This window comes from Heptranchias perlo, chromosome 11, assembly GCF_035084215.1.
Source record: "Heptranchias perlo isolate sHepPer1 chromosome 11, sHepPer1.hap1, whole genome shotgun sequence".
NCBI classification, from domain to species: domain Eukaryota; kingdom Metazoa; phylum Chordata; class Chondrichthyes; order Hexanchiformes; family Hexanchidae; genus Heptranchias; species Heptranchias perlo.
The window spans coordinates 20,132,769-20,152,640 of record NC_090335.1 but is presented as its reverse complement, the minus strand read 5'-3'; positions in this window follow the sequence as shown (position 1 = coordinate 20,152,640).

The window sequence follows — 19,872 nt, the reverse complement described above, 5'->3', positions numbered from 1 at the left end:
ATTATGTGTATCTATGAATTCTGCTCATCCTCCTTCCATTGCTCCTTTTCTTCATTAAAAAAAGAGATCACAAGATAACTATGGATGAGCAAGGCCATTTGGCTCGCCTTGAATCAAGGGTTGATCCCTCATTGTGTGAAGAACGATTTCTTGATATCATTCCTACATTTAAATCTGTGTTGTTTTTTCCTATACTACCTATCCTCCTGGTGGCTTTTCTCCGCACTGGCCACAGTACATCAGTAGCTCCCTTGTGCCTCAGTGACCAGCACTGCACAAGGGAATCAAGGTGTGGTCTGAGCAGCAGACTGTTCACAACTTCCTCTGACATAAAGGCCTGGACTTTCCTTATGAAAGCCATCCACTTCTATGTGGTGGTCTGGCAAGTGGAGTGGGGCAGGGCACCTCAGCCAAAACTCCGCACCAGAACTGGCCACCTCGAATTCTGCCATGATTTCCCTCCCATGACCCCTCTGTGGCCCTGATCATTCTGCTGGCAGCGCACCCACCGGATTCAAATGAATGGGGTGGGGGGGGGGGGGCGGTGTAGAATTGCTAAATTCAAACACATGGGCAGTAACTGTTGCAACTACAGACGTGACAACAACTCTAATACCTTCCTCCTAATGTCTGGCTGGTGGCTACATTGATCTCCTGGACTGCCACAGGAACATAGAAATCGGAGTAGGCCATTGAGCCCCTCGAGCCTGTTCCACCATTCAATTAGATCATGGTTGATCTGTATCTTAACTCCATCTACCCACCTTGGTTCCATAACCCTTAATACCCTTGCCTAACAAAAGTCTATCAATCTCAGTCTTGACATTTTCAATTGACCTACTCTCAACAGCTTTTTGGGGGAAGAGAGTTCCAGATTTCCACTACCCTTTGTGTGAAGAAGTGCTTCCTGACATCACCCCTGAACGGCCTAGCTGTAATTTCAAGGTTATGCCCCTTTGTTCTGGACTCCCCCACCAGAGGAAATAGTTTCTCTCTATCTACCCTATCAAATTCTTTAATCATCTTAAGCACCTCAGTTAGATCACCCCTTAATCTTCTATATTCAAGGGAATACAAGCCTATGCAACCCGTCCTTATAATTTAACCCTTTTAGCCTTAATATCGTTCTGGTGAATCTGCGCTGCACCCACTTCCTTCCTTGAGGTGCAGTGCCCAGAACTGAATACAGTACTACAGATGGGTTCTAACCAGAGCTCTGTACAGCTGTAACATAACATCCACCCCTTTGTAGTCCAGCCCCCTTTGAGATAAAAGCCGACCTTCCATTAGCCGTTTAAATTATTTTTTGGACTTGTCCTGTCCACTAGCTTTTAGTGATTTCTGTACTTGAACCCCTAAATCTCTCTGCTCATCCACAGATCCTAGCTTCCTGCCATTTAGAAAATACTCTGATCTATCTTGCTTAAGTCCAATCCTCACATTTTCCCACACTGAACTCCATCTGCCACAGTTTTGCCCACTCGCCTAATCTATCAATGTTCCTTTGCAACTTTCTGCTCCCATCTACACCATTTACTGTGCCACCTAACTTAGTGTTGTCAGCAAACTTAGATATACGGTTCTCTATTCCTTCATCCATGTCATTTATTAAATATAGTGAAAAGCTGAGGTCCTTGGAGGACACCACTAGTCAACTCCTGCCAATTTGAGTACATACCCAAGGCTGGAAATTATAGACCAGTTAGCCTAACATCTGTGGTGGGTAAAATTTTGGAGTCTATTATTAAGGAGACAGTAGCGGAACATTTGGATAAACATAATTTAATAGGACAAAGTCAGCATGGCTTTACGAAGGGGAAGTCATGTCTGACAAATTTGCTTGAGTTCTTTGAGGACATAACGTACAGGGTGGATAAAGGGGAACCAGTGGATGTAGTGTATTTAGACTTCCAGAAGGCTTTCCACAAGGTGCCACATAAAAGATTATTGCTCAAGAGAAAGAATCACTGGATTGGGGATAATATTCTGGCATGGGTGGAGGATTGGTTATCTAACAGGAAGCAGAGAGTGGGAAAAATGGTTCATTCTCAGACTGGCAACCAGTAGCCAGTGGTGTTCCGCAGGGGTCGGTGCTCGGTCCCCAACTTTTTACAATCTATATTAACGATTTGGAGGAGGGGACCGAGTGTAACGTATCAAAGTTTGCAGATGATACAAAGATGGGAGGGAAAGTAGAGAGTGAGGAGGACATAAAAAACCTACAAGGGGATATAGACAGGCTGGGTGAGTGGGTGGAGATTTGGCAGATGCAATACAATATTAGAAAATGTGAGGTTATGCACTTTGGCAGGAAAAATCAGAGAGTAAGTTATTATCTTAATGGCAAGAGACTGGAAAGTACTGCAGTACAAAGGGATCTGGGGGTCCTAGTGCAAGAAAATCAAAAAGTTAGTATGCAGGTGCAGCAGGTGATCAAAAAGGCCAACGGAATGTTGGCTTTTATTGCTAGGGGGATAGAATATAAAAACAGGGAGGTATTGCTGCAGTTATAAGGTATTTGTGAGACCGCACCTGGAATACTGCATACAGTTTTGGAAAAGACATACTTGCTCTCGCGGCAGTACAAAGAAGGTTCACTCAGTTAATCCCGGGGATGAGGGGGTGGACATATGGGGAGAGGTTGAGTAGATTGGGACTCTACTCATTGGAGTTCAGAAGAATGAGAGGCGATCTTATTGAAACATATAAGATTGTGAAGGGGCTTGATCGGGTGGATGCGGTGAGGATGTTCCCAAGGATGGGTGAAACTAGAACTAGGGGGCATAATCTTAGAATAAGAGGCTGCTCCTTCAAAACTGAGATGAGGGGAAACTTCTTCACTCAGAGGGTGGTAGGTCTGTGGAATTTGCTGCCCCAGGAAGCTGTGGAAGCTACATTATTGAATAAATTTAAAACAGAAATAGACAGTTTCCTAGAAGTAAAGGGAATTAGGGGTTACGGGGAGCGGGCAGGAAATTGGACATGAATTTAGATTTGAGGTTGGGATCAGATCAGCCATGATCTTATTAAATGGCGGAGCAGGCTCGAAGGGCCGATTGGCCTACTCCTGCTCCTATTTCTTATGTTCTTATCCCTACTCTGAGTCTCCTACTTCCTAACCAATTCCCTATCCAAGTCAATAGGTTGCCTCCAATTCCACGCGCTCTCATTTTTGTTAACAGTCTCTTATGTTGGACCTTGTCGACAGCTATCAGCATGATCTGTAAAAACTCCAACGAAACACCCTGCCGCACTCACAAGTCTGCTGGGGGAGTGAGGCCTCCGCATTGCGAGTAGCTGCTGGAGGGATTGCCTGGGCAGGTATAGGTCCCACCTTGCCACTTCACCAACACCATCTCATTGCTGTTTGTGGAACCTTGCTGTGTGCAAATTGGCTTCTGTGTTTTGGTTCCTTTATTTCTTTCCTTCCTTCCCCTGGTATGGCCTCCATCTTCACTGCTGCAAGCCCAAGGGGCACAGGCCTGGGTGTATCCTGTGCACAACACGCTTAACCATCCAACACCTTATCAGGATGGACACCATCAAGCGTTTTCAAGCCTCACCCTCCTTTGCCAAGACCGCCTACCACTTCAGGGTCATCATGGAGAGCAATGATAACCCTCTGCTTCTTTACTGCACCATCAATCATTTCCATAAACTCGCCCATACCTACCCCTCACCTCCAACAAATTGCGAGGAACTCACTATCGCCATGGTGCACTATCCCCCCCTCGTCCTCAAATTTATGGCCCATGGTCATCGATCACCATCATGCCTGGGGACTAGGTCTGTTGCAATGCATGGTGTGGAAGGGCATCTTGGGAGCAGCAGCAGGTGTACCTTTGAATGGCCCACGAACCCAGTGAAGCTCCCAGGAAGGCCTGCTTGCCGCTAAACATCAAAATAGCAAATAACACATAAATGTAGTGTCATGCATGTTGGTAGGACGAACACACAATACACTCTCATTTACAGGGAATAATGAAAGAGGTTGAGAGAGAAAAAGATCTAGGTGTTATTGTGCACAGATCATTGAAGGTTCATGACCAATATAGAGAAGCTGTAGCTAAAGCTTACAGTATTGAGTTGTACTTACAGAACCATTCAGTACAAATCAAAGGACCCCCTTCTGTCATTATGCAAGTTGCTGGTTGGACTGCACCTGGAATACTGCATCCAGTTTTGGTCCCTCACATAGACTTGTTAGCAAAATTAAATCCCATGGGATTAAAGGGCCAGCAGCAATGTGGCTACAAAATTGGCTAGGGGACAGGAAGCAGAGAGAACATAATTAGAACATGAGAAATAGGAGCAGGTGTAGGCCGTACAGCCCCTCAAGCCTGCTCCGCCATTCAATAAGATCATGGCTGATCTTCAACCTCATCTCCACATTCCCGCCGGATCCCCATATCCCTTGATTCCCTTAGAGTCCAAAAATCTATCGATCTCAGTCTCAAATATACCCAACGACTGAGCATCCACAGCCCTCTGGGATAAAGAATTCCAAAGATTCACCACCCTCTAATTGAAGAAATTCTCCCTCATCTCAGTACTAAATGGCCGACCCCTTATCCTGAGACTATGCCCTCTAGTTCCAGACACTCCAGCCAGGGGAAACAGCCTCTCAGCATCTAAGTAGTGGTGAATGGTTGTTTTTCAGACTGGGGGGAAGTGTACAGTGGTGTTCCCCAGGGGTCATTATTAGGGCCACTGCTCTTTTTGATATATATTAATGACCTGGACTTGGGTATAGGGGGTATAATTTCAAAGTTTGCTGATGACATGAAACTCAGAAAGGTAAGCAATGTGGAGGATAGTAACAGACTTCAGGAGGGCATAGACAGACTGGTGAAATGGGCAGACACATGACAGATGAAATTTAACACAGAGAAGTGTGAAATTATGAACTTAGGTAGGAAGAATGAGGAGAGGCAATATAAACTAAATGGTACAATTTTAAAGGGGCTGTAGGAACAGAGAGACCTGGGGATGTATGTACACAAATCTTTGAAGGTGGCACAAATTGAGGAGGCTGTTAAAAAAGAATATGGAATCCTGGGCTTTATTATAGAGGCATAGAGTACAAAAGCACGGAAGTTACGCTAAGCCTTTATAAAACATTGGTTAGGCCTCAGCTGGAGTATTGTGTTCAATTCTGGGCACCACACTTTAGGAAGGATGTCAAGGCCGTACAGAGGGTGCAGGAGATATTTTTTTTTATTATTCGTTCATGGGATGTGGGCGTCGCTGGCAAGGCCGGCATTTATTGGCCATCCCTAATTGTCCTTGAGAAGGTGGTGGTGAGCCGCCTTCTTGAACCGCTGCAGTCCGTGTGGTGAAGGTTCTCCCACAGTGCTGTTAGGAAGGGAGTTCCAGGATTTTGACCCAGCGACGATAAAGGAACGGCGATATATTTCCAAGTCGGGATGGTGTGTGACTTGGAGGGGAATGCTACAATCCTACAATGCATCCTGTGGATGGTATACTCTGTAGCCATGGTGTGCCGGTGGTGAAGGGAGTGAATGTTTAGGGTGGTGGATGGGGTGCCAATCAAGCGGGCTGCTTTGTCCTGGACAGTGTCGAGCTTTTTGAGTGTTGCTGGAGCTGCACTCATCCAGGCAAGTGGAGAGTATTCCATCATACTCCTGACTTGTGCCTTGTAGATGGTGGAAAGGCTTCCGGGAGTCAAGAGGTGAGTCACTCGCTGCAGAATACCCAGCCTCTGATCTGCTCTTGTCGCCACAGTATTTATGTGGCTGGTCCAGTTAAGTTTCTGGTCAATGGTGACCCCCAAGATGTTGATGGTAGGGGATTCGGCAATGGTAATGCCGTTGAATGTCAAGGGGAGGTGGTTAGACTCTCTCTTGTTGGAAATGGTCATTGCCTGGCACTTGTCTGGCGCAAATGTTACTCGCCACTTATGCCAAGCCTGGATGTTGACCAGATCTTGCTGCATGCAGGCACGGACTGCTTCATTATTTGAAGGGTTGCGAATGGAACTGAACACTGTGCAATCATTAGCGAACATCCCCATTTCTGACCTTATGATGGAGGGAAGGTCATTGATGAAGCAGCTGAAGATGGTTGGGCCAAGGACACTGCCCTGAGGAACTCCTGCAACAATGTCCTGGGGCTGAGATGATTGGCCTCCAACAACCACTACCATCTTCCTTTGTGCTAGGTATGACTCCACACACTTGAGAGTTTTCCCTCTGATTCCCATTGACTTCAATTTTACTAGGGCTCCTTGGTGCCACACTCAGTCAAATGCTGCATTGATATCAATGGCAGTCACTCTCACCTCACCTCGGGAATTCAGCTCTTATGTCCATGTTTGGACCAAGACTGTAATGAGGTCTGGAGCCTGGCGGAACCCAAATTGAGCATCGGTGAGCAGGTTATTGGTGAGTAAGTGCCGCTTGATAGCACTGACGACACCTTCCATCACTTTGTTGATGATTGAGAGTAGACTGATGGGGCGATAATTGGCCGGATTGGATTTGTCCTGCTTTTTGTGGACAGGACATTCCTGGGCAATTTTCCACATTATAGAATCATAGAATCATAGAAGTTACAACATGGAAACAGGCCCTTCGGCCCAACATGTCCATGTCGCCCAGTTTATACCACTAAGCTAGTCCCAATTGTCAGGTAGATGCCAGTGTTGTTGCTGTATTGGAACAGTTTGGCTAGAGGCGCGGCTAGTTCTGGAGCACAAGTCTTCAGAACCGCAGCTGGGATGTTGTCGGAGCCCATAGCCTTGGCTGTATCCAGTGCACTCAGCCATTTCTTGATATCACATGGAGTGAATCGAATTGGCTGAAGACTGGCTTCTGTGATGGTGGGGATATCGGGAGGAGGCAGAGCTGGATCATCCACTCGGCACTTCTGGCTGAAGATGGTTGTAAACGCTTCAGCCTTGTCTTTTGCACTCACGAGCTGGACTCCGCCATCATTGAGGACGGGGATGTTTACAGAGCCTCCTTTTCCTGTTAGTTGTTTAATTGTCCACCACCATTCACGACTGGATGTGGCAGGACTGCAGAGCTTTGATCTGATCCGTTGGTTGTGGAATCGCTTAGCTCTATCTATAGCATGTTGCTTCTGCTGTTTAGCATGCATGTAGTCCTGAGTTGTAGCTTCACCAGGTTGGCACCTCATTTTTTGGTACGCCTGGTGCTGCTCCTTGCATGCTCTTCGACACTCCGCATTGAACCAGGGTTGATCCCCTGGCTTGTTGGTAATGGTAGAGTGAGGAATATGCCAGGCCATGAGGTTACAAATTGTGCTGGAATACAATTCTGCTGCTGCTGATGGCCCAGTTTTGAGCTGCTAGATCTGTTCTGAATCTATCCCATTTAGTACAGTGGTAGTGCCGCACAATACGTTGGATGGTGTCCTCAGTGTGAAGACGGGACTTCGTCTCCACAAGGACTGTGCGGTGGACACCCCTACCAATACTGTCATGGACAGATGCATGTGCGACAGGTAGATTGATGAGGACGAGGTCAAGTAGGTTTCTCCCCCTCGTGTTGGTTCACTCACCACCTGCCACAGGCCTAGTCCGGCAGCTATGTCCTTCAGGACTCGGCCAGCTTGGTCAGTAGTGGTGCTACTGAGCCACTCTTGGCGATGGACAATGAAGTCCCCCACCCAGAGTACGTTCTGTGCCCTTGCTACCATCAGTGCTTCCTCCAAGTGGTGCTCAACATGGAGGAGGACTGATTCATCAGCTGAGGGAGGGCAGTAGCTGGTAATCAGCAGGAGGTTGCCTTTCCCATGTTTGACCAGAGTCCATGTTGAGGACTCCCAGGGCCACTCCCTCCTGACTGTATACAACTGTACCGCCACCTCGGGTGGGTCTGTCCTGCTGGTGGGTTAGGATATACTCAGGGATGGTGATGGAAGAGTCTGGGACATTGGCTGAAAGGTATGATTCTGTGAGTATGGCTATGTCAGGCTGTTGCTTGACTAATCTGTGGGACAGCTCTCCCAATTTTGGTACAAGTCCCCAGAGGAGGACTTTGAAGGGTCGACTGGGTTTGGTTTGCTTTTGTCATGTTCGGTGCGATGCCGGGTGGTCCTTCCGGTTTTATTCTTATGACTTTTCATAGCGAGATTGTGCAACTGAGTGGCTTGCTAGGCCATTTCAGATGGCGATTAAGAATCAACCACATTGCTGTGGGTCTGGAGTCACATATAGGCCAAAGTCACATATAGGCCAGACCGGGTAAGCACGGCAGGATTCCTTCCCCAAAGGGAGGACCTTAGTGAACCAGAGGGGTTTTTACGACAGTCCGGTAGTTTCATGGTCACCATTACTGATACAAATTTTTTTAAAATTTAATTGAATTTAAATTCCCCAGCTGCTGAGACTGGATTTGAACTCATGACTTTGGATTATTAGTCCAGACCTCTGGATTAGTAACATCACCACTATGCTACTGTACCCATTTACCAGAATGGTGCCAGAGATGAGGGACTTCACTTATGTGGAGAGACTGGAGAAGCTGGGTTTGTTCTCCTTAGAACAGAGAAGGTTAAGGGGAGATTTGATAGAGGTGTTCAAAATCATGAAGTTCAAAATCATGAACGGTTTTGACATAGTAAATAAGGAGAAACTGTTTCCAGTGGCAGAAGGGTCGGTAACCAGAGGACACAGATTTAAGGTGATCGGCAAAAGAGCCAGAGGCGACATGAGGAAACATTTTTTTACGCAACGAGTTGTAATGATCTGGAATGCACTGCCTGAAAGGGTGGTGGAAGCAGACTCAATAGTAACTTTTAAAAGGGATTTGGATAAATACTTGAAGGGAAAAAATTTACAAGGCTATGGGGAAAGAGGAGGGGAATGGGACTAATTGAATAGCACGCACGATGGGCCGAATGGCCTCCTCCTGTGCTGTACCTACTATGATACTAGGTGAGTGAAAAAGTGGCCTTGGAAAAAGTTCAAAGGAGAGCTAGGAGAATAATTCCTAGCTTAAACAATCTTAGTTACTCAGATTAGCATTAAGAGCTGGGTCTATTTACTTTACAGCAGCATCGGCTTTGAGGCGACCTGATAAGATGGAGACTGGAGAATGGGGATGGGGGTGGGGGAGAGACAAACGGCACGGGATAAGTCAGACAGGCTCCGGAGCAGCAGCAAGAACATGGTGAGTGGGAGTGATGCCGAGAGAGGAGCAGCTAGTAAAGGGGCAAGTGAAACCTGGGGACCTTACTGTGAATAAATAGTGAAAGATTATGGCATGGCACAATTTGTGCCAGTCGTTGTGAACCTGTCTTCACGCATGGCACACTATCAGCATGATCTGTAAAAACTCCCCTGTTTGCTGGAGGAGTGAGGCCTCCACATAGAGCAGCCTCCCACTCGCTTGACTCTGAAAACTCTCACGCCAGGCCAACCCAGCAGTTGACTGGCAGGCCCCTTCAAGTATGTGGCCCCATGCAAGATCATGCTGGGTGTTGTATCCGTTTCCCTGAGGCTGAGTTTGACAAATCTAAAGCATTGACTATTTTACATAATTTGAGCTGCAAGTTTGGTTTGGTGAGGCACATTTCATTCAATGAGAACAGATGAGGGTGACTTCACTAGCGGAGCTGTAGCTTTTTAGCATGAGAGGGACGTTATCAGATGGCCCAGTGTGTGCGTAGAAGGAGGACGTCATGCGTCGATCAAAAACCAGAAGCACACGCGCTGTCGCTAATCACTCCACCAAACTAAACACTCTGGTAAAGAGCTGTGGCGACTGATGGGGCATTGTGTGTGGATCATGGATTGTTTTCAGGTTTATTTGGGGGGGGTCACCTCTTACATTACAAAGTGAATAGTGACATGGGAGCTCAATTTTTAAAGCAAAGTCTGGGTGCATTGCGGGCAAAGAAAATTGTATTTTTTTGGAGCGGGCAGAATCCCGGCTCCAAGATGCTGAAGAACGCGGACGACCCAGAGTCATCTGGGCGCACGTGCCATTCCCAAACCCGGAAGTCCCGCCGATAATTAAAGCAGCAATTGAACTAGTTGAAGTAGTTTAAAAATGAATAAATGCAATTTACAATGAAGGCAAGCGATTTCAATGCTGCCTCAACGTGTTTCCCGTGCTGTGTGAAACATGCCATGGTGAAGGAGTTGTGTTTTAGCCGGCAGCCATTTGGACATTTAAATGCCTGTTTGACAGATGGGAATAAAAGGTGAGTTATTGCAGCAGGACACTCAGTTCTTTTGGCTGGGAGATTTTTATGTTTAGACTGAAAACTCTTGGTTTCCACTCAGAATTATTCTGTTTACACGTATTTACCAACTTTTCAGACCCCCTCAAACTGACACCATCAGGATGGGGGGCGCAATGGCTGCATTCACCAGTTCATCCGAAGACAAACAACATCATCACTCTTGCCAGGCATGGCGTGCACTTCCGCCACTTGGAGCTCCACAACACAGTGCTGTGTCACAGGCGCACGCCAGGGCAACTCAGCTGGCGGGCCCCCATGCGGGATGTTGTATCCGTTTCCGAGGCTGAGTTTGATAAATCGACAGCATTGACTATTTTACATCATTTGAGCTGCAAGTTTGGTTTGGTGAGGCACATTTCATTCAACGAGAACAGATGAGGGTGACGTCACTAGCGGAGCTGTAGCTTTTTAGCATGCGCTGAGAGGGCGTTATCAGGTGGGAGTGACGTCGCAGGAGGCACTACCCTCATCAGCGGGGCTACAGACCGAGGCTCAGCTTCCTGGACCTCTCTGAGGAGCAGTGCATATGGAGGCTGAGAGTGAGTCACCAGGTGGTCGCAGACATCTGCGGCCCCCTTCATGCCGAGCTGCTCCCGGCTGGGCATCTCATTACACGTCACTGTTAAAGTGACCACTGCCCTCAACTTCTTTGCCTCCGGATCATTCCAGGGTGCCATAGGTGACATCGCCGGGGTCTCTCAGTCGTCTGCACATAAGTGCATAAATCAGGTCACCGATGGCTTGTTTCGCTGGGCCTCGCACTACGTCAACTTCCCCATGGATGACCTCAGCCAGACGGAGAGGGCAGTGGGATTCCACTCTGTGGCTGGCTTCCCATATGTACAGGGTGCAATTGATTGCACGCATATAGCAATCCGAGCGCCTCCACTTGAGCCAGGACTGTTCATCAACAGAAAGGGGTGTCACTCCATGAACACTCAGCTCGTTTGTGACCACTGCAAAAGATTCCTTCACATGTGCACCAGATTCGCTGGCAGCTGCCACGATTCCTTCATTCTGAGGGAATCCAACATCCCGCTCCTCTTCCACGCTCCGAACACCCTTAAGGGCTGGCTCCTCGGGGACAAGGGATACCCTCTGCACACGTGGCTCATGACACCTCTGAGGAACCCCATCAGCGAGCAACAGCGTCGATACAACGACAGCCACATCGCCACCAGGGCTATAATTGAACATGCGACAGGGCTACTCAAGATGCGATTTCAGTGCCTCGATAGTTTTGGGGGAGCGCTTCAATATGCACCAGCGAGAGTGGGTAACATTATAGTAGTGTGTTGTGTCCTCCACAACATGGCGCAACAGGGTACTGGTTGAGGAGGCCCCATACTCTCATCCACCATCCACATTTGCCATCTACATTGAGGAGGAGCAGGAGGAGGAGGAAGGCGACGAATCCATGGGCAGAGCAGCGGCTCACCTGGCTGCTCGTGAGGCCGGGGAGTCACTCATATGTGAATAGTTCTCGTAAATCAGAAAGTGAGAAGAGTCCAGTCCTCACAACACCTGGAAAGAGCAGTGCCAACGCCCGCAACCCTCCCCACCAAACAGTCCTGCAACTACACATACACCCACTGTAAAGTGACCCACTGGGTGGCATCAAGTGTCGTCGTTCATGATGAAGCACATGAAAGGGCGCTATCACAAAAGGCAGTCAAGAATGGGCAAGACGTGGTAGTAGTGGTGAGAATGATAACATTTAACGTGACTAACAAAAACCAAACATAAATGAAAAACATGACAGTCTGTCAGACACCCTTGTGCATACCCTTTGTGATCACAAATCCTTAGCCTTTCTCTTCCTACCTTTCTACATGGTGCCTACGCCCTCTGGGTTTTGGAGCCCATGAGGGCCCCTCCAAAGATTGCTCCACCTGCACCTGTGCAGGGGCAGACTCGGCCACCTGGAGAGGAGGCAGCATTGCGGGTATTGGTTGAGAGGGGGGCCAACAGATGAGACGTGGGAACGCTTTGAGTGGCATCCCCACTTCCATGTCCCCTTTCGCCATCATCCCTCTCCTGGACCAGGCCCATATCACTCCTACCTCCCTGCTGGAGAACAAGTTGGAGGACATGTATGTTGCCTTGGAAGCCCAGTTGTAAAGTCTCTACCTGCCTGTTTATGGCGGCAGAATGTTATTCACTGTGAGTCCAAACGGCCGTTGTCAGGGCCTGAATGGACTTGTTTGTGAGCCACGCTTGAAGCTCAACGGAGGGTAGCCTTCTCTCCATTGCAGACATTCCCGCACTTACCTGCAACACTATCTCAGACATTTCCGCAGTTCCCTGTGATACTATCTCAGACATTTCAGCAGCTACATGCGACACTATCTCAAGACAGTTGCTCATGTCCCTGTGACACTATCTCGGAGATTCTCTCCCGTAACTGTGCCACCATTCCACTAATGCAGGAGTTGGACTCCTCCATCCTCTGCGCTATTGTGGAGAGTGTGTGTGGCACCTGTTCCAGTACCTCGCAAATGTGCTGCTGATCCTCAATCATTCTTCTTTTAAAGAATGGCCCCCGGGGTCCAGCATCTGCGTCCAGCTGAGCAGAGCCTGGAGAGGAGTGTGCCCACCGACGCGGACTCTCCACAGCTGTCCTGCCACCAGTGTCTGCTCGAGCTCTCTTGTGTGTGGTGACTCACCAGGTGGCAACCCAACTAACTGACTACTGGGAGCCACCGAAATGTGAGTATCTGCACTGGTGGATGGCTCACTAAGATGTGACGGTGCGTCCTCAGCGGCAATATTAAGCATCATCACAGATGCATCATGTTGCGATGAGCATACTGAAGTGTTCCACATTGCAAGCATTGCTAACATCAATTCATGTATGCGATGAATATTAAAGTTGTGTCACCAGACGTTTGTGGGGTGCCAGTCTCGGCGTCCCCAACGGACAGGCACTCGAGGGTGCGGCTGATCTCCAAGGCCCCCTCCTCCGCGTTTGAGGACCACTATTTGTTGTGGCCCCCCCTCCAGTCCTCGCCCACTCACGTGCATTTTGCGCTATCTTCTCCTAGAAGGGGAGAAAGTACAGACGTGAGTAAGTGAGTGATGGTGAAGTGGCCAACCAATGAATGCATTGCTTTGGGTGAGGCTGACCATGAAAGAGGTGCGTCAGAGGGTGAGTATGAGACAGAGACATCACATTGGATCAGGATTGGGGTGAGTGGTAGTGGTGGGGTCGCAAATGGGGAGGTGAGGAAGTGCTCAGGAAGTGCAGGTAAGTTGAGGATGAGCCGTAAGTGGATGCGAGGAGTGATGTGATGGAGTCGTCTTGGCAGTGCAGAATGAGTTGTGGGGAGTTGATGTGCACCACAGAATGCAGGAGAATCAGTAAATGTACTCACTTTTGCTGACCTAGTTAGGTCATTGAAACGCTTCCTGCACTGGACCCAGGTGCGGGATATGTTGCTGCTGCTGGTGACCTCCTCTGCCACCTCGAGCCAGGCCTTCTTGGTGGCACTTCCTCCTGTCGGCCGGGTAAAATAGTTCCCTCCTCCTCCTCACCCCGGCCAGTAGCACCTGAAGTGAGGCATCGCTGAATCTTGGAGCAGCTTTGCCCCTGTGCTGCTCCATTGGGTCTTCTGGCTCTTTACTCCAATGGCTTTTGCTGGAGCAATGTTCCTTTAAATACAGACGCTGCAGCTGACAGCCTGTCATGTGGATGCGCAGTCGGCCCACTGCTTCGGGTGGCAAACCCGGAAACAAGATTAATAGCCACCAATTAAGTCGCGATCGCAAAGGGAAAGGTAATTTTTATTATTCGGGTTTGCCACGTGCCCATCGACCCTCCCGCCCTTTTAAAATTGAGCCCAGTGTCCAATGATGTCACTTGCCGTACATGCGTCAGGCTTTCCGAGAAATCAACTCGCTGCCATTCATGCTTAAGAGTGTGAGCCAGGTTTACCGGGTGGGGGGGTGGGTTCCCCCTTCCCCCGCTGCTTCTGCTTTCCCCATTGCTTCTGCTTCCCCTTTCTCCGGCTACCTCTGCTTCCCCCCCTGCTTCCCGCCTTCCCCCCGCTTCTGCTTCCCCACCCACCCCCACTTCTACTTCCCCATCCCCCCGCTTCTGTTTCCCCGCCTCCCTCCGCTCTGCTCTCCCCTTCCCCCTTATGGCTATTTGCATTGGCTGCAGTTTTGGTGCTCGGCCATCGGCCTCCGGCCCGTGCTTTTAATGAACGGCAGCAAGGGTAGTTGGTGACCTACAATGAGCATAAGCGTCATTGAAAGAGAAATTCAATCCCTGGCGCTAGTCACAGTATTCATTTTCAGAAACAGGAAGCAATCTGAAACTTAACATGGATTACTTGTCCTACAGTAAATACTTTTGATCAGCTTACTTTGAACAATATGTATGAGAAAAGTGAATTAACGCTTGCCACGGTGTTCCTGCTAATAGACGATCATTTTGATAAAACCTCTTTTCTCCCCATTACTATGAAGTGAATTATGCAGATATTTGCATGTTAAGAGCAGATATCGACAATTGTAAGAAAGAACTTACATTTGTATAGCACCTTTGACATTCTCAGGCCATTCCAAAGTGCTTCACAGCCAATCAAGTATTTTTGAAGTAAAAACAAAAAATGCTGGAAACATTCAGGTCAGGCAGCACCTTTCGAGAAAGAGTCAACGTTTCAGGTCGATGGCTTTAGATCTTAACCACCGCTCCCATTTTCTCTTGGACAGCAGGTGCTGGTAATGGAGGATGGCTGCACCACAGCCACTGGGATTGGAGGTGGTGTGGGCTAGGGATCCCCTATTGATACAGGACAAAGCAGCCCGCTTGATTGGCACCCCTTCCACTACCCTGAACATTCACTCCCTTCACCACCGGCACACTGTGGCTGCAGTGTGTACCATCCACAGGATGCACTGCAGCAACTCGCCAAGGCTTCTTCGACAGCACCTCCCAAACCCACGACCTCTACCACCTAGAAGGACAAGAGCAGCAGGTACATGGGAACAACACCACCTGCATGTTCCCCTCCAAGTCACACACCATCCCGACTTGGAAATATATCGCCGTTCCTTCATCGTCGCTGGGTCAAAATCCTGGAACTCCCTTCCTAACAGCACTGTGGGAGAACCTTCACCATACGGACTGCAGCGGTTTAAGAAGGCAGCTCACCACCACCTTCTCAAGGGCAATTAGGGATGGGCAATAAATGCCGGCCTCGCTAGCGACGCCCACATCCCATGAAAGAATTAAAAAAAACACGGTCAGCAGGGTGGTCCGCACCCCTGGGGTGTACCGGCCTTTCTTCCGCCATATTCCCAGGACCATGGCAACCCTCGCAGCTTTGCCAGATTTTCCAAGCTTCTCTCCTCCTCTGTTCTTCTGCTGTAACCATTTACACCTCCTCTTGGCCCAGTTTTTGTTTCTTTACTTGTCCCATTACCACCCCTTTTGTCTTGCACCAAAATCACTTTTGTCATTTAATCACTCCTGTCCTCCACCCTAACACAGACCTTTCCCTTTTGTTCTTTCTATGCCCCGTGTCCCCCGCCTCCCACTTTTCCCAGGCTCTGTATTTGCTTAAAAGCTGTTCATCTCTGAGATCTTTCAGTTCTGATGAAAGGTCATCGACCTGAAACATTAACTCTGTTTCTCTCTCCACAGATGCTGCCTGACCTGCTGAGTGTTTCCAGCATTTTCTGTTTTTATTTCAGATTTCCAGAATCTGTGCTATTTTGCTCAAGTATTTTTAAAGTGTAGTCACTTAAAATGGAGGGAAATGCAGCAGCCAAATTGCACAAAGTAAGGTCCCAGCAACGAGCTAACTGATCAAATAATCTGTTTCATCTGGTAGCATTGATTGAGAGATAATTTGTAAAAGAATCAGAGGGGAGATAAGGAGACTTTTTTAATGCAGTGAGTTGTTATGATCTGGAACGCACTGCCCGAAAGGGTGGTGGAAGCATATTCAGTAGTAACTTTCAAAAGGGAATTGGATAAATACTTGAAAAGGAATTATATGCAGGGCTATGGGGAAAGAGCAGTGGAGTGGGACTAATTGGATAGTTCTTTCAAAGAGCTGGCATAGGCATGATGGGCCAAATGGCCTCCTTCTGTGGTGTATTATTCTATGACATTGTTTCTTTGAGGGAAGAAATCATTCCAACTCCTTCACAATTGCATTAAAGCTGTGCAGAGTTCCTGCAGTTCAAATCCCTGTAATCCACTGTTATCCAGGTGTGGTTGTAAGTGCTCTGACAGTGGAATCTCAATACACTGTGCTGTAAAGATACTCAATGAGATAAAATGTCACACTTTTGTGGTGAAACTAGGTAACCAAAATACATAATTCATTAAAATATTACCACAGATAAGAGTACCAGAAAGCACTTTCAAATCAATGCCTGTTTGCAGAAAAAATGTATTTGAACCTGGAGTTTTATTTGAAGGATGAGTAAATAGTTCAAATCCCTGATGTGTCCCTTTAAACATTTTTACAGCTTTCATAACAAGTTTGCCTTTAAGTAAAAAATGACCAGGGGAAGATTTCCCCTGTGCATCACAAGCAATAAAATCATTGTAAAAAATGGGTTTATGATTTTGCAACTCTTCAGTGCCGTTCCTGCTCATAAGCACGTAACACTAATTTCTGGTCATGAATCTCACTGAATTAGGAATTTATATTGTTTGGAAGACTTTAAATTGCTTTTGTGGGTTATGGGGAACTATGAATTTCTCTGTTTTTCTAAACAATACAAGTTTCTATTTATAAAATAAGACATTCACCTAAGTTATATTTAGGGTCAACAAATCTAGTCAGAATAGTTTGAAAAAAATCATCAGGACGTTGCACTCAATTTATGTTTATTCTGTCATAACAAAGTTATCAATCAAAAACATACATTCCCTTAGGAATGTTTAATGCAGGTAACTATTAATAAGCATTTTACTTACTAAACCGTAGGAACTGTTGTAAACTTTTACATTTTAACAAACAGCTCTGAACCTTTAATAGTGAACTTTGATAAGTGAGTCATAACTGCAGTTAGGTGTCTGCCATGGTTCAGTAATAGCCCTCTTGCCTGAGTCGGAAGGTTGTGGGTTTGTCCCACTCCAGAGACTTGAACACATAATCTAGGCTGACACTTCAATGAAATACTGAGGGAGTGCTGCACGGTCAGAGGTGTTATCTCGTGGATGAGATGTTAAACCGAGGCTCCGTCTGAACTCTCAGGTGAATGTAAGAGATCCTGCGGCACTATTCGAAGAGTGGGGTAGCTTTCCCAGTGTCCAGGTCAATATTTATCCCTCAACCAACATAATTGAAAAAGAAATTATCTAGTTATTACCTCATTTGAATAATATGTGGTAAAAGTATTTTTTGCTTTCTTTTGCCAATATTAGGTGTCAGCCTTAGCTCAGTGGTAGCAATCTTGCTTCCTAGTCAGAAGTATGTGGGGTCAAGCCCCACTCCAGAGACTTGAACATGTAATCAGGCTGAGGGAATGCTGCACTATCAGAGGTGCTGTTTTCTGGATGAGGTGTTACATTGAGGCCCCGTTTGCCCCCTTAGGTAGATAGAAAAGATCCTGTGGCACTATTCGAAGAAGAGCAGGGGAGTTCTCCTGGTGTCCTGGCCAACATATTTCATTGCTGTTTATAGGGCCTTGCTGTGTGCAATTTGGCTGCTGTGTTTCCTACGTTACATCAATGACTGCACTGCAAAAGTACTTAATTGGCTGTGAAGAGCTTTGGGACGTCTTGAGGTCATGAAAGGCACTTTATAAAATGCAAGATCCTTTTTTTTTTAAACAGAAATGTAAAACACAGAATCAAGCTTTATAAGGTGCTACAGATCCATAACATTACCACATGACATTGAGATACGCTGACATTTTAATACAGAAAAGAAGCAAGATTTGGGGTGTGGTATAAGACTGCACCATTATTAAAGTGCTCAGATAACAAATGATATCTGTGATGCTTTCGTTTATAAAGCTATCTGAGCTAAGAGATGATGGAACACAAGAATAAAGCCTACTGCTCATAATATTTTGTGCGCAGAAGTGTAAATCAGATTTACTAGCATTTCCCATATTAGTGAGACCAGGTGACAATCTTATAACATAAAACCATATGACAGAAGAGTCTCACGCAATTATACTGGAACTGCCTTTTATCAATATAATGTTTGCCCCATTTATATATATTTTTTAAAAATCCCAAATTCTTTCTGGTCCCTTAGCACCAAAAAACTAAACAGAAAGGCCATCCCCTCCACTTTGTCATTGTGCTCTTAAGGCAGCCAAAGGGATGTGGGTGAGACTAATCCAGTCAAATCTTTCCCTCCCTCTCTGTAAGGATGCAGTCAGCCTGTGTTGACAGCATATCTGAAATCAGGAACTTGTGGGGAGTCTCTGCCACATCATTCTTGCACTCAAATACAATGTATTTGCAACAGTGTGCTTGAAATGTAAGAATTCTAGTGAAGCTGTGTGCAATGGAATTAAAGAAGCAAAAGGGTACGTTTAGTGCTCACCAATGGCTTTACAAGTTTATACAGTGAGTAGCTGAGCCAGACAACAGAAGTCCCTGGTTTGATCCTTTTGTCTATGCTACGTTAGCCGGTTTTAGTTGTGCTGATGGTCGGAGTGGTTCAATTAACCTCATTGCCTCTGGGTTAGGCAGCAGAAAATTCCTGATCACTATTTAGTGACCCATGTGTGGCAGTCAGATGAGGCCAAAGTCAGATCCAGTTGTGTTGCCCGCTTCTCTTGTGAACCGATGGCCTGCAAACACACTGTCCAGTCTCACATGACTACCGTGGCCTGCTAAGAGACTAAAAGAAAGAACTTGCATTTACAAAGTGCCTTTCATGACCTGAAGTACTTTTTTTCTGCATATTTGTCTTTTGAAGTGACTTCACAGCCAATGAAGTACTTTTGCAGTGCAGTCATTGTTGTAATGTAGGAAACACAGCAGCCAAGTTGCACACAGCAAGGTCCCATAAACAGCAATGAAATATGATGGCCAGCACACGAGGAGAACTCCTCTGCTCTTCTTCAAATAGTGCCACAGGATCTTTTATGTTCACCTGAAAGGGTAGATGGGGCCCTCAGTTTAACACCTCATCCAGAAAACAGCACCTGCAGCATCCCCTCAACCTGGATTACATGTTCAAGTCTCTAGAGTGGGGCTTGACCCCATAACCCTCTGACTAGGAAGCAAGATTGCTACCACTGAGCTAAGGCTGATACCTAACATTAGCAAGAGAAAGAGTAAAATACTCTCACCACATATATTATTCAAAAACAATTAGGATGGGGAACCTGAAGGAGAATCATCACCAAGTCATTCCTGCACACTTCCCAGCAATTAGTAGAGTGGCATCAGCAGAGGCAACTCACGCTCCCCCAAATGAAGGGTTAACTATAATGATTTTTGTGCTTCTTCCTCCCTGTATATATTGCATGTTTACAACTCAGCATTCCATAAGAGCCATGTACGAGCAATTAAAAGAAGCACACCATTGTACTTAAAATGAAGCTAGTAAGAACTCTAAATCCCCTGGAATAAAACTTGTAAACAAAATAACCCAAGATGTCCTTGCATAGAAATTTCACTATTTTGGTAGCAGCTGTGCAGAGACT